Here is a 9,848-nt window from a genome sequence, read left to right on the forward strand (position 1 = left end):
AACGCAGAGCCTGAGGCAAAGGTTACACACTCAGGCTCAGGGTGAGGTGCAGACCCAGGGGCAGCAAGAAGTGAGGGGAAAGGGAAGTGACACAGAGAGGGGGGAACACCAAGCAAGGGGTGCATTGCTGAGGCCACAGCGTCACAAGAGGACACCTGCTTGCTTGGGCACGTAACACAGCTACGGTGCTCCGCCCCTCAGAACCGTCTACCACAGGGAAGAAGGGTCGGCTCCTCCTCATCTCCTGTCTCGTTGGCCTAACTTTGCTCCCGGCTGGCAAACTCGTCTGCGCCTCCTGGATGTGGGGCGTAGAGCCTGGCGGAGAAGCGGTGACGCCTGGCGGGGAGCTCCACCGGAGCCTGACGTGGCGGGAGCCGGGGCCTGGGTCTGCTCTGGTCCAATGTGAGTGCGGGGCTACTTCGGTGTCTGCCGCTGAGGGTGCCACGGAGCCTGTGCGGGACCCCAGACCTCGCTGCAGGAAGTCTGGGACAGGCGAGAGGCTGTGGGGATCCCGGTCGGCGCTCTCCTTTGAGTAGATGGCCCAGTTGTCCTTGAGGGAGGCAGGTCGGTGGTGCCTTTGGGGAGTCTGTGGGGGGCTGTCCTCTCTCTGGTGACTCATAGATTTCCATGAATTCATCTTGTGCCGTCACCACCTCAACTTGTGGCTTCCAAGGTCACTGCAACAGAGGAAGTGAGGAAGGGCTGAAGCTCCGGGACTTTTCACCTCCTCCACCATATGTGAACCCACTCACTTCCACCCATCATCCATCCACCGGAAGAGGATCCACTCACTTCCGCCCATCATCCGTCCACCGGAAGAGGACCCACTCACTTCCACCCATCATCCATCCACCTGTAGAGGATCCACTCACTTCCGCTACTTAACTAATTCTTGGTTAATCATCCATCATCCATCCACCGGAAAAGGACCCACTCGCTTCTGCCCATCATCCACCACCCTTGTTTCTGGCCATCCTCCATCCACCGGAAGAGGACACATTCGCTTCCACCCATCATCCACGTGGGGAGCCCAAAGGCCTCAGTCTGCCTTCAGGTGAACTGAGACAGGTAGAGCAGCACCTGCAGGGATCTCGTGATCTCCGCCTGTCTCTGCACTGCCACCACCTCCTCCTGCCTCCCTCTCCACATCTGGTCTGGGAGTAGTTTACACAGGTGCTCACTGTTTACTGTTCACATCTGCTGCGATCCCCAGGGGCACCCCTTTTGGAACCAGCCCTGGAACAGGCATCTTGCAGCCGCCCCGGTCAGGGACAGCCCAGCTTGGGCACCAATTCCAGCCCCTATGTGATTGGATACCTTTAGTGGGGACTTTGGCTGGAGGGGCCCCGGTCGGTGTGGGCAGAATTTTCTTAAGCTGAGTTTCTGCCCTTCCAGGTGTCAGGGCGGTGTGAGGGCTTCCCTCTGCCTCTGCCTCCCTCCCCCTTTTCCTTCCTAGGTGTTTCCTCCACTAAATCTCATGCACATCTAGTAGCATCTGCTCCTCAGGGAACCCAAACTAACACATACATTATGATGACTCTATAGATAATTTCTAGCCCTGCTTTAAATAGCACACTGTATTTTTTTTCTGTAAGTAAATATCGTTTCATGTGTTTTATTTGTTTACTTTTCTAAGGATCGTTTGCTTATTTTTTTTTCCAAGGGACCTAACATCACGAGTGCCCTCAATCCATTTTATTTTCCTGAAGACTCCACTCCAGGAGCGCTCTAATCCCTTCTATAGGCTGGAGTAGGTGGGGATGGAGGAAGGTGTGGGGAGGGGGTGGGTGCGTGGCTGTCCCCTGGGCCTGGATGCTGCAAAGAAGCTTTTTTTTTTGGACTCTCTAAATATCTTCATTTTGGTCCTTCAGGTGGAAATAGCCTGATGGTATTCTGATTCTAGTTCTTCTGTGTGTGACCCTTTTTTTTTTCCTTTTCTTTTCTATCTGGAAGCTGGTTGAATCTTACAATAAAATGTCTTAGTGTGGGTCTTATTATTATTTTTTTTTTACTGTGCTGGGCATTTGTGGCCCCTTTCTGTCCGAGGAGTTGGACACTGTTGTCACCAGTTTCTTGCGCACCTTCGGGAGATGGGCTGAGGTGCAGGGGCAGCTCGTGGGCTGACATTCCATTCCCATGATTAACACTGCCTCAGCCCACTACCAGGTCTATGGAAACAGCCTTTTAATAGCATGACAGGATTCTGATATATGGATAAACCACAAAATGGATGTAATCAATTCACTCAGTTGAGGTTTTAGGCTGTGTCTACTTTTTGTACTGTGAGTAGTGATGTACTAAGCATGCTGTAGATCTTTGTGAACATCTTCAGTTATTTCCTCATATTCTGTTTTCCAGAGTGTGATCCCATGCTGGATCTCGGCTCTGGATCAGACCTGGTCATGTGCGGTTTCCTACTCTTTTCTCCCCATGGATGGTGGGGGGGGGAACCCCATTTCACCGTGTTGAAGCATGAATGCCAAGGAACATTTGGTTGCCTTTTGCCCACACGCAGAGCACAGAAATTCCCTTCCTGCAAATTGCTTTTTGCTAAAGGGAGACTTTCTCACTCGTGCAGATGACACCATCTCCGGGCCCAGCTGTCCACACACGCTCAAAGCTGTGAGCTTTGGAAGTCACGATTTCCCAGTCCCTCTCAGAGTTTCTGGAGCAACAAGCCCAACAGAAATTACACACCTCTTCCTTCTCCACAAGTTCTGAATGCATGGGGAGTTCAGATGCTTCCAGCACATTCCACCCTCCATGAGGTCTGATGCACACAGGAGAAGCACCACCTTATGTCGGTTGGATGCTTTCCCTCTTTAAAGTATTTTTATATCTAGAAACACATCCAGTCCCCCTCCACCTATGCAAGGTTTCAGAACATCTTGCGGTTCCTCCTGATGGTTAAATGGCCTCACAGGGGTCAAGGTCACACAGTGATTTCAGGGCAGACCAGGGTCCTGATCCTTGACCTTCCAAGCCAACCTAAAGCTGATTCTTTAGGCAACAGAAAGAACAGAAAGAACCAGCAGAGAGTCAAAAAGAGATACTGATGAAAAGATGGAGGCCCTGGGGTCAGGAGGACTTGAGTGTGAATCCCAGACACTTCTCTCTGAATCTCGGGTTCCTCTTCTGCAACATAAGTGTATCACCCCTCAGTGTTGTCATGAGCATTAAAACACGGATACTAAGCCTGGGTGACTTAGTCTGTTAAGCGTCCGACCTCAGCTCAGGTCATGATCTCATGGTTTGTGAGTTCGAGCCCTGCACTGGGCTCTTGCTGTCCACACTGAGTCTGCTTCAGATCCTCTGTCTCACTCTCTCTCTGCCCCTCCCCTGATTGCTTGCTACTCTCTCTCTTTCAAAAATAAATATTAAAAAAAAACTAAACACAAAATGCAGACACAAACACATCAATCACAGGCTGCTCCACAGCAAGTTTCTGAGGACGTGAATAGAGATGTCATGTATGTGACTTGAAATGCTGTGAAGAGATGAGTCAGAGTCTCTAGAACCGCAGACGGTCAAGTTTAGATGGACCTCCAGGAGGACAGCTCAGACCTAGAAAAGGAAGGGGGTGCTGAGGAGCAGCCCCCGTGATTTGAACCAAGAGTCCATCTTCCCATTGCTGAGTTCTGTTTACCACACCATGGTGATGGCCCAGCTCAGGTCACCCAAGACCTTGTCCTTAGCAGCACGAAGCCTAGTGAGGAGCGCCCAACTCGTACTCGGGAAGACCAGCACGGGCAGCTTTCAGAGACCCTGGAGAGACAGATAGGGGACAGCCTGGGGTCTGGGAGGGTGGGATGAGTCAGGGGGGTGCGGGAGGCTGGCTCAGTGTGGGGGCCCAGTGACAGACTGTGGCAACAGCTCAGATTTGCCTGGGAACATCTCTGATGAGGCTTGGAGGGCGCTCAAATCCTGGAACTCTTCAGCTGGGAGGGAGGCTGGGATTCATCTGGTCACTTACCTGTTTTATGGTGTCACAGCTCTTATGATGTCATATATGCTCTGACCACGGTAACCGTGGTAACAAGCCAGGCCCTAAATCTCTGTGGCTCAACATGTCAAATGTTTATTTCTTACTCACACCCAGTCTGTTGCAGACGGTCCTGGCCAGCCAGTGGCCTTCCATAGAGTTACTCAGGGTTTTGGGGTCCCTCCATGTTGGGATTCTGCCTGTCCCTAGAGGCCTCTGTTGGACTTTATGGATTCAGCCAGCACAGGAGGAGGCTATGGGAGCATTTGGCAGTCTCGGCCTCCCTGCCCCGGCACATCCATCCATTGGCCAGAACTCAGCCACGTGGCTCATAGCGCAAAGAAGCCAGGAACCGTAGACCAGTTATGTGGCATGGGTGAAATGAAATGGGTTTTAGGAACACGAAGCACTCTCTGTATGTGATTACACTCTGCGCCTAGAACGTGAGTTCCTTGGGAGGCGGGGACTGGGTGGTGTTTGCCGCACGTTCCTGGACCAGGTCAGGTATGTGGTGTAGGGAAGGTACTTGACACACAGGGATAGAAGGCATCTTACACTTGGACTTTGTCCTGATTTGGGGCTCTGTCCCCACTCTCCGGACTCGGTGACAAAACCCAGCTTTCTCTGGGTGAGTGATCACGCTGTCTTTTCCTGTTTCCGGCTTCCATCCTGGCGCTGATCTCTCTGCTCGAACCTCAGTCCTGGGCCATCCATCTCCTGCAAGGGACAGAAGGACCAGACAACCAGAATGCATGCCTTTTCCTGTCCCTCCCCACCTCAAATCACTCTAGTTCCTCTGAGATGCCACGTCCTGAAGCTTTCCCAGCAACAAGACAGGCTTGGCCCGAGTCAGGGCTGTCCATGTCGGATCAGAGATGCGCCCGGCTGGGAACCGACCATCAGTCTGACCCACAAAGTCGACGGGGACCTGAGGGCCCCACAGCTGCAGCCTGGGCTGTGCAGACAGTTGTCCCTCCCAGGGCCGGGCAGACAATGTCCCTCCCAGGGCCAGGCCTGTGGGTGGCCTGTCCTCATGCTGGTCCCTTGTCAGCCTCAGATGCAGATAGAAAAACTCCAAGTGTGAGGTGGAGAAAACACACAGCTCCCAGCACACCACCCTGTGCTTTTCAGCTTGGAGAAAGAAGGCCAGTTCAAAGGGCTGCACTAGTTTCCAGCAACAAGCTTTCCCAGCGGTGGCGGGGAGGGAGGGGGGCGGGAGCACGTTGTGTGGACGGAGCACAGGGGAAGCATCAAAAGGATGTTTTGGAGACAGAGATGAGAGGTGGGCTTTTGATAATGAGTGCTGACTTATTCTCTGGAAAAAGAAAGACAGAACTTTGGGATAGGAGAAAAATCAAGATGGGATAAATAATAATCACCAATTTTTGGTCTAACCTCTGCCGAGCACTTTACCTTTTACGCCATCGAAGTCATCCTCTGGAGAGCCTGTGAGGTGAGTGTGTCGTCGATATTTTATAGATGAGGAAACTGAAGCTCAGAGAGGTCCAGGAACTTGAGCAAGGTCACACAGCTGCAAGTGGTTGAGCTAGGAGAGAAACTCAGGTCTTTTCTGATTGCAAAGCTGACTTCTGCCCTGCTGTTTCACAATCCTGGATTCCAGATTTTTCTGCCATGATACTAGAGTCCCTGCCATCCCTGCTTAGGCTTTATCATCTGGGATATTTGTGCCCCAAACCACTTTGCATTGTTTCTCAGTTAAGGCTCACAAAAATCAGATGGAAAGGGCTTGATTATTTTCCAAATCTTTTGAGGAGAAACAAAGCCCGAGACGTTAAGTAACTTGCCCAAGGTCCTGGGGCCCACAGGTGGTAGGAAGAGGACCAGAATGCCCCCATCTGACCCTAAACCAAAACTTGCTCATCTCCACCAGGGCCTGGAACACCAGGGCCCACAGGCCAGATCGCGCTGGCTGCTTCTTCTTGCAAGGATTGTGAGAGCCTTTTTTTTTTTTTTTTTGCATTTTTAAGAATTGTTTTTACATTTTAAATGGTTATACAAAATCAACAGGAAAATGATATTTTGTGACATGAAAATTATATGGATGAAAATTTTAGTGTCTGTCTATAAATAAAGTTTTATTGGCACACAGCTCTGTCGTTTCCTTGTCTACAGCGGCTTTGGCACTCCCGTGGCTGAGCTGAGTCATTGTGATGGAGATTGTGTAGCCTGTAAAACCTGGTGTATTTAAGTAGTTACTATTTTACAGTTTACAGAAAGAGGTTCCTGTCCTCTGCTCTCCCACTTCCTGTGGAAGAAGATGAAAGCGGGGGCATCTCCACTGAATACAGAGAGCAGGGCTTCCAGTCTCCATCTTGCAGGAGGAGCCGGGCCAGCCTGGGGGGGAACACGGGCCTCTTTCCTGCTGACAATGCCCAGCAGGCTGGTCCCCAGAGGAGCCACTGGGAGGGGCAGGGGGGCCAGCATTGAGGTTGCTGGCATTGTCCAGAGCATGGCCAATGCAGGGAATCCGGTACCTGGGGACTCGGGGGCCACCTCAATGTAAGGGACAGGCAGGAAGGTGGCGAGAGGGCCTAGGACTTAGGGGGGACCAGAGGGTGCATGCGGTGAGCTGGCATAGGTTGGGGGTGAGGTGGGTCAGGGCCGGCAGACTTGGGGTGGGTGATGGGGCTGTGGAGCAGACGTCATGCTTTGTCCTCATGGTGACGGTGGAGGAAAGGCCGGCAATCAAGGCTTTACATCCAGCTGTAGTGTTCCGGACGCTTTGGCCCCATGCCTGCAGACGGGTCCCTGGCCCGCAGCAGGGCGTGGTGATCTGATCTCGGCCGCCACCCGTCTCTAACCCGCAGGGCTGAGAACACTGCAAGGCCCGGTGCAGGGCTCTTTCCGGCCCTTCCGCCATGTGCTCGGAGGAAGCGCCACATAATTTCCCCTCACGTTCTAGGACGGCTGAAGACGAAATGTCCCTAGCCCTTGGTGGAAGGGGACCTTTCCATTCCAGTAAAAGATTCAGACTCTAGGTGTAATGTGTGATGAAAATCCACACAAAAAAGTATGAGTGAGGCTTGTGTCTGAGGGAGGAGACCACACTTATGGAGCCAGAGGGGCTGGTATGGGGGGGGTGTCTGCCCACTCACAGCACGTCCCCTCCAGCAGGGTTCCAGGGGCACAGGAGGGGTCCGAGGGTCCAGGAGCTTTGAAATCTGGTCCTGTTCCTTGGCAGGGCTTATCGAGAAGCAGAAAAACAAGCAGGGAGGTTAGAAGAGGGGACCCTGGGTCATGGGGGCTCGTGCTGTTTAAGGTGTCTTGGTGCCCAGGTTGTTCAGGCGGGCTCCAGACTGGAAGGGGCCCCAGCTCTTGAGGAGGCGACATCAGCAGCCAGGCGGGGTGCAGATGAGAAGCGGCCCCTGCTCTCCGGGGGCTGCGTGGAGCTCTGGGATTGCGTGCACCTTACACAAGACCAGGAGGGCGTGCACTGCCAGCCCCACGCGGCAGGGCACCAAATGGAAACTAGGCTGACTGCGAAGAGTAGACGCGTGGTCTTTCCTGAGTGTCTGAGTCTCTGGACTGATGGTGTGCTACACAAGTGGCGTGCTCAGCTCAGCTCAGCCCAGCCCACTCATGCTTGCTCTTCCTCTCCCGTGGTTCCTCCTCCCCCTCCTCTCCCGGCCTCCCCTCCCCCCACCCCTGCCTCTCCTCTTCTTTCCCCTCTCCCTCCTCCCCATGCTTCCTTTCCCTTCCTCTCCCTCCTCTCCATCCTTCCACTTCTCCTCCTCCCTCCTCTTCCTCCTCTCTTCTCTCTCCCCTCCTCCCCTCCTCTCCTCTCCCTCCTCCTCTTTCTTCCTCTCCTCCCCATTATCTATCTATCTATCTATCTATCTATCTATCTATCTATCTACTATTTATTTTGATAGAGCAGGGAAGGGGCAGAGAGTGAGGGAGAGAGAGAATCCCAAGCAGGCTGCAGACCCAGCGCAGAGCCTGATGAGGACTCGCTGTTCATGAACCGTGAGATCGTGACCTGAGCCAATATCAAGAGTCGAACGCTTAACTGAGCCACCCAGGCGCCCCCTCCTCCTCGTTTTTATCACGATGATGAAGGCAAGGCTCAGTTTTGACTCTCAGTTTTCCTGATAATGTGACTCTTTCTAAATTAATAGCTATTAAGAACTTCCTGGGTGCTCAGTTCTTTGGGAGGCCCTGCTGGGGAGAGCTGAGTGAAGCCACGGTTTGGGGCACAGCACACACTGGGGAGACTGGCACAGTGCGGAGCAACACAGAGAGCGTGGATTTGTGCACCATAACCTACGAAGTGGCTGCCCCAGAAGGGATGGGTCCACGGGGGCTGGGACAGATTCTCAGCATCAGGGTCTGAAGAAAAAAGCCAGAGATCACCAAGTGCAGCTCCCGTATCTTATAGGTGAGGAAACTGAGGCCCAGAGGGGCCCACGAGGGCCTGGTGACTGACCTGAGGTCACACAGTAACTTGGTGATAAAGGTAGAACTTGAGTGTAATTATCTGGATATTTTCATCTCAAACCACTCAGTGGCTGCCTCTCTAGACTACGATGCTGGTTACGTTAACAATGGAGACCATGGTCAACGTACCGGTCACGCCCTGTGTGTCATCCATCATGCTTGGCTTTGGGTCTCCTCGCATGACTCTTCTGTGACGGCCCCCCGCTTACAGACAGGCATGCTTTCCTGAGGGGAGCCCAGCCAGCCCGTCTGGGCAAATTTCCCATCACCCCAACCTCTGCAATCTTCACTTGGGCCAACTGTCCGTGAGCGTTTCCTTGCACACCCTCCTCTGCCCCACGTCCCCCTCCATCCTGGTTTACTCTCCCTTTTTCAGCCATGCCCACCTGGGGCTGGGATTCTCCTTGGGAGCCTGTCTCCCAGGACTCGGCGCTTAGTCTGAGAGGCTGTGTGTGGACCCTCGCATGAGGGTGAATGGATGGTGCCGCCCTACTGAGTGGGAAGGGAAGTGCCGAGTGTCTGCGTGGGAGCCTCTCGGGGGGCCCTGGGAGCTAGGCAGAGCACCCCAGATTCCCTGCTCCTCATTCACTGATCCCCAGGCTTACTGAGGGGTACCAGCAGAGGGCCAGCAGGCGGGGTAATGGCATAAATGAGTGTAAAGCAAGGCAGGAGCGTGAGGAACCCTGTGGGGGGCACACTGGGCATGAGAGATGAAGGGAGGTTATTCCCACGCCTGGCCGTCGGGGATGTGTTCTCATGGGGTCCCTTCTGGGTCTGGAAGGCAGGGAGGTTGCAGATGTGCAGAGACGGTGGGAAAAGGATTCTGTGCCGGGCCCTCAAAGGCACGGTGGTGGGGGTTGTGAGTGGTGCACTGTGAGAGGTGTGGAAGGTGAGGGAGAAGTTGAGGCAAGAAGTAAGACCAGGGGGCTGGATAAAGTGTGAAGGGACCTAAGGCATCTGTGGAGTGGGGGTCCTAACAGGGACCGCTGACCCTTACCGAAGACCTGTGACATGCCAGACAGACCCTCTTCTGAGAGCTTTCAGTGCGGTAACTCATATTTCCACACAACATCACCCCATTTCGCCACCGAAGAAGCTGGGACACAGAGACGTAAAGTACCAGCCTAAGGTCACACAGCCAGGAGGTGGTGGCTAGGGAATCAACTCTGCCAGGCCGGCCGGGTTTTGGCCTCCAACGCCTCTGGAGCGGACTGCAACGGAATGGAGAACAGTGGGCAGAGAGGAAAAAGGAGCCCTGTTTTGAGGAACTTTGACCAATTCTCAGATGGCAAGTAGATCTTCCCAACCACAAAAACCGTGTCTTTGGAACCACAAGCTCACTTGTGTCCCCGAGGGGACGCTCCCAGGTTGCAGTCAAGGAATAAGTCAGGCAGGGTCTCCAGGGCCG

At 53.5% G+C, this 9,848-nt stretch overlaps 1 long non-coding RNA gene across 2 annotated transcripts; it reads left to right on the top strand.

The window, feature by feature from the left end:
• The first annotated feature begins 215 nt into the window (after positions 1-215).
• On the top strand, positions 216-2,100 carry LOC115279129. Of its 2 annotated transcripts, none has more exons than XR_003903224.1 (3): positions 216-1,173; positions 1,664-1,750; positions 1,872-2,100. It is a non-coding gene; the product is annotated as an uncharacterized LOC115279129 (long non-coding RNA). The 2 variants fall into 2 exon arrangements; XR_003903225.1 differs by having other exon boundaries at positions 216-402; positions 674-1,173; positions 1,664-2,100.
• Positions 2,101-9,848: the final 7,748 nt, after the last annotated feature.

Source organism: Suricata suricatta, chromosome 15 (assembly GCF_006229205.1).
Source record: "Suricata suricatta isolate VVHF042 chromosome 15, meerkat_22Aug2017_6uvM2_HiC, whole genome shotgun sequence".
Lineage (NCBI taxonomy): Eukaryota > Metazoa > Chordata > Mammalia > Carnivora > Herpestidae > Suricata > Suricata suricatta.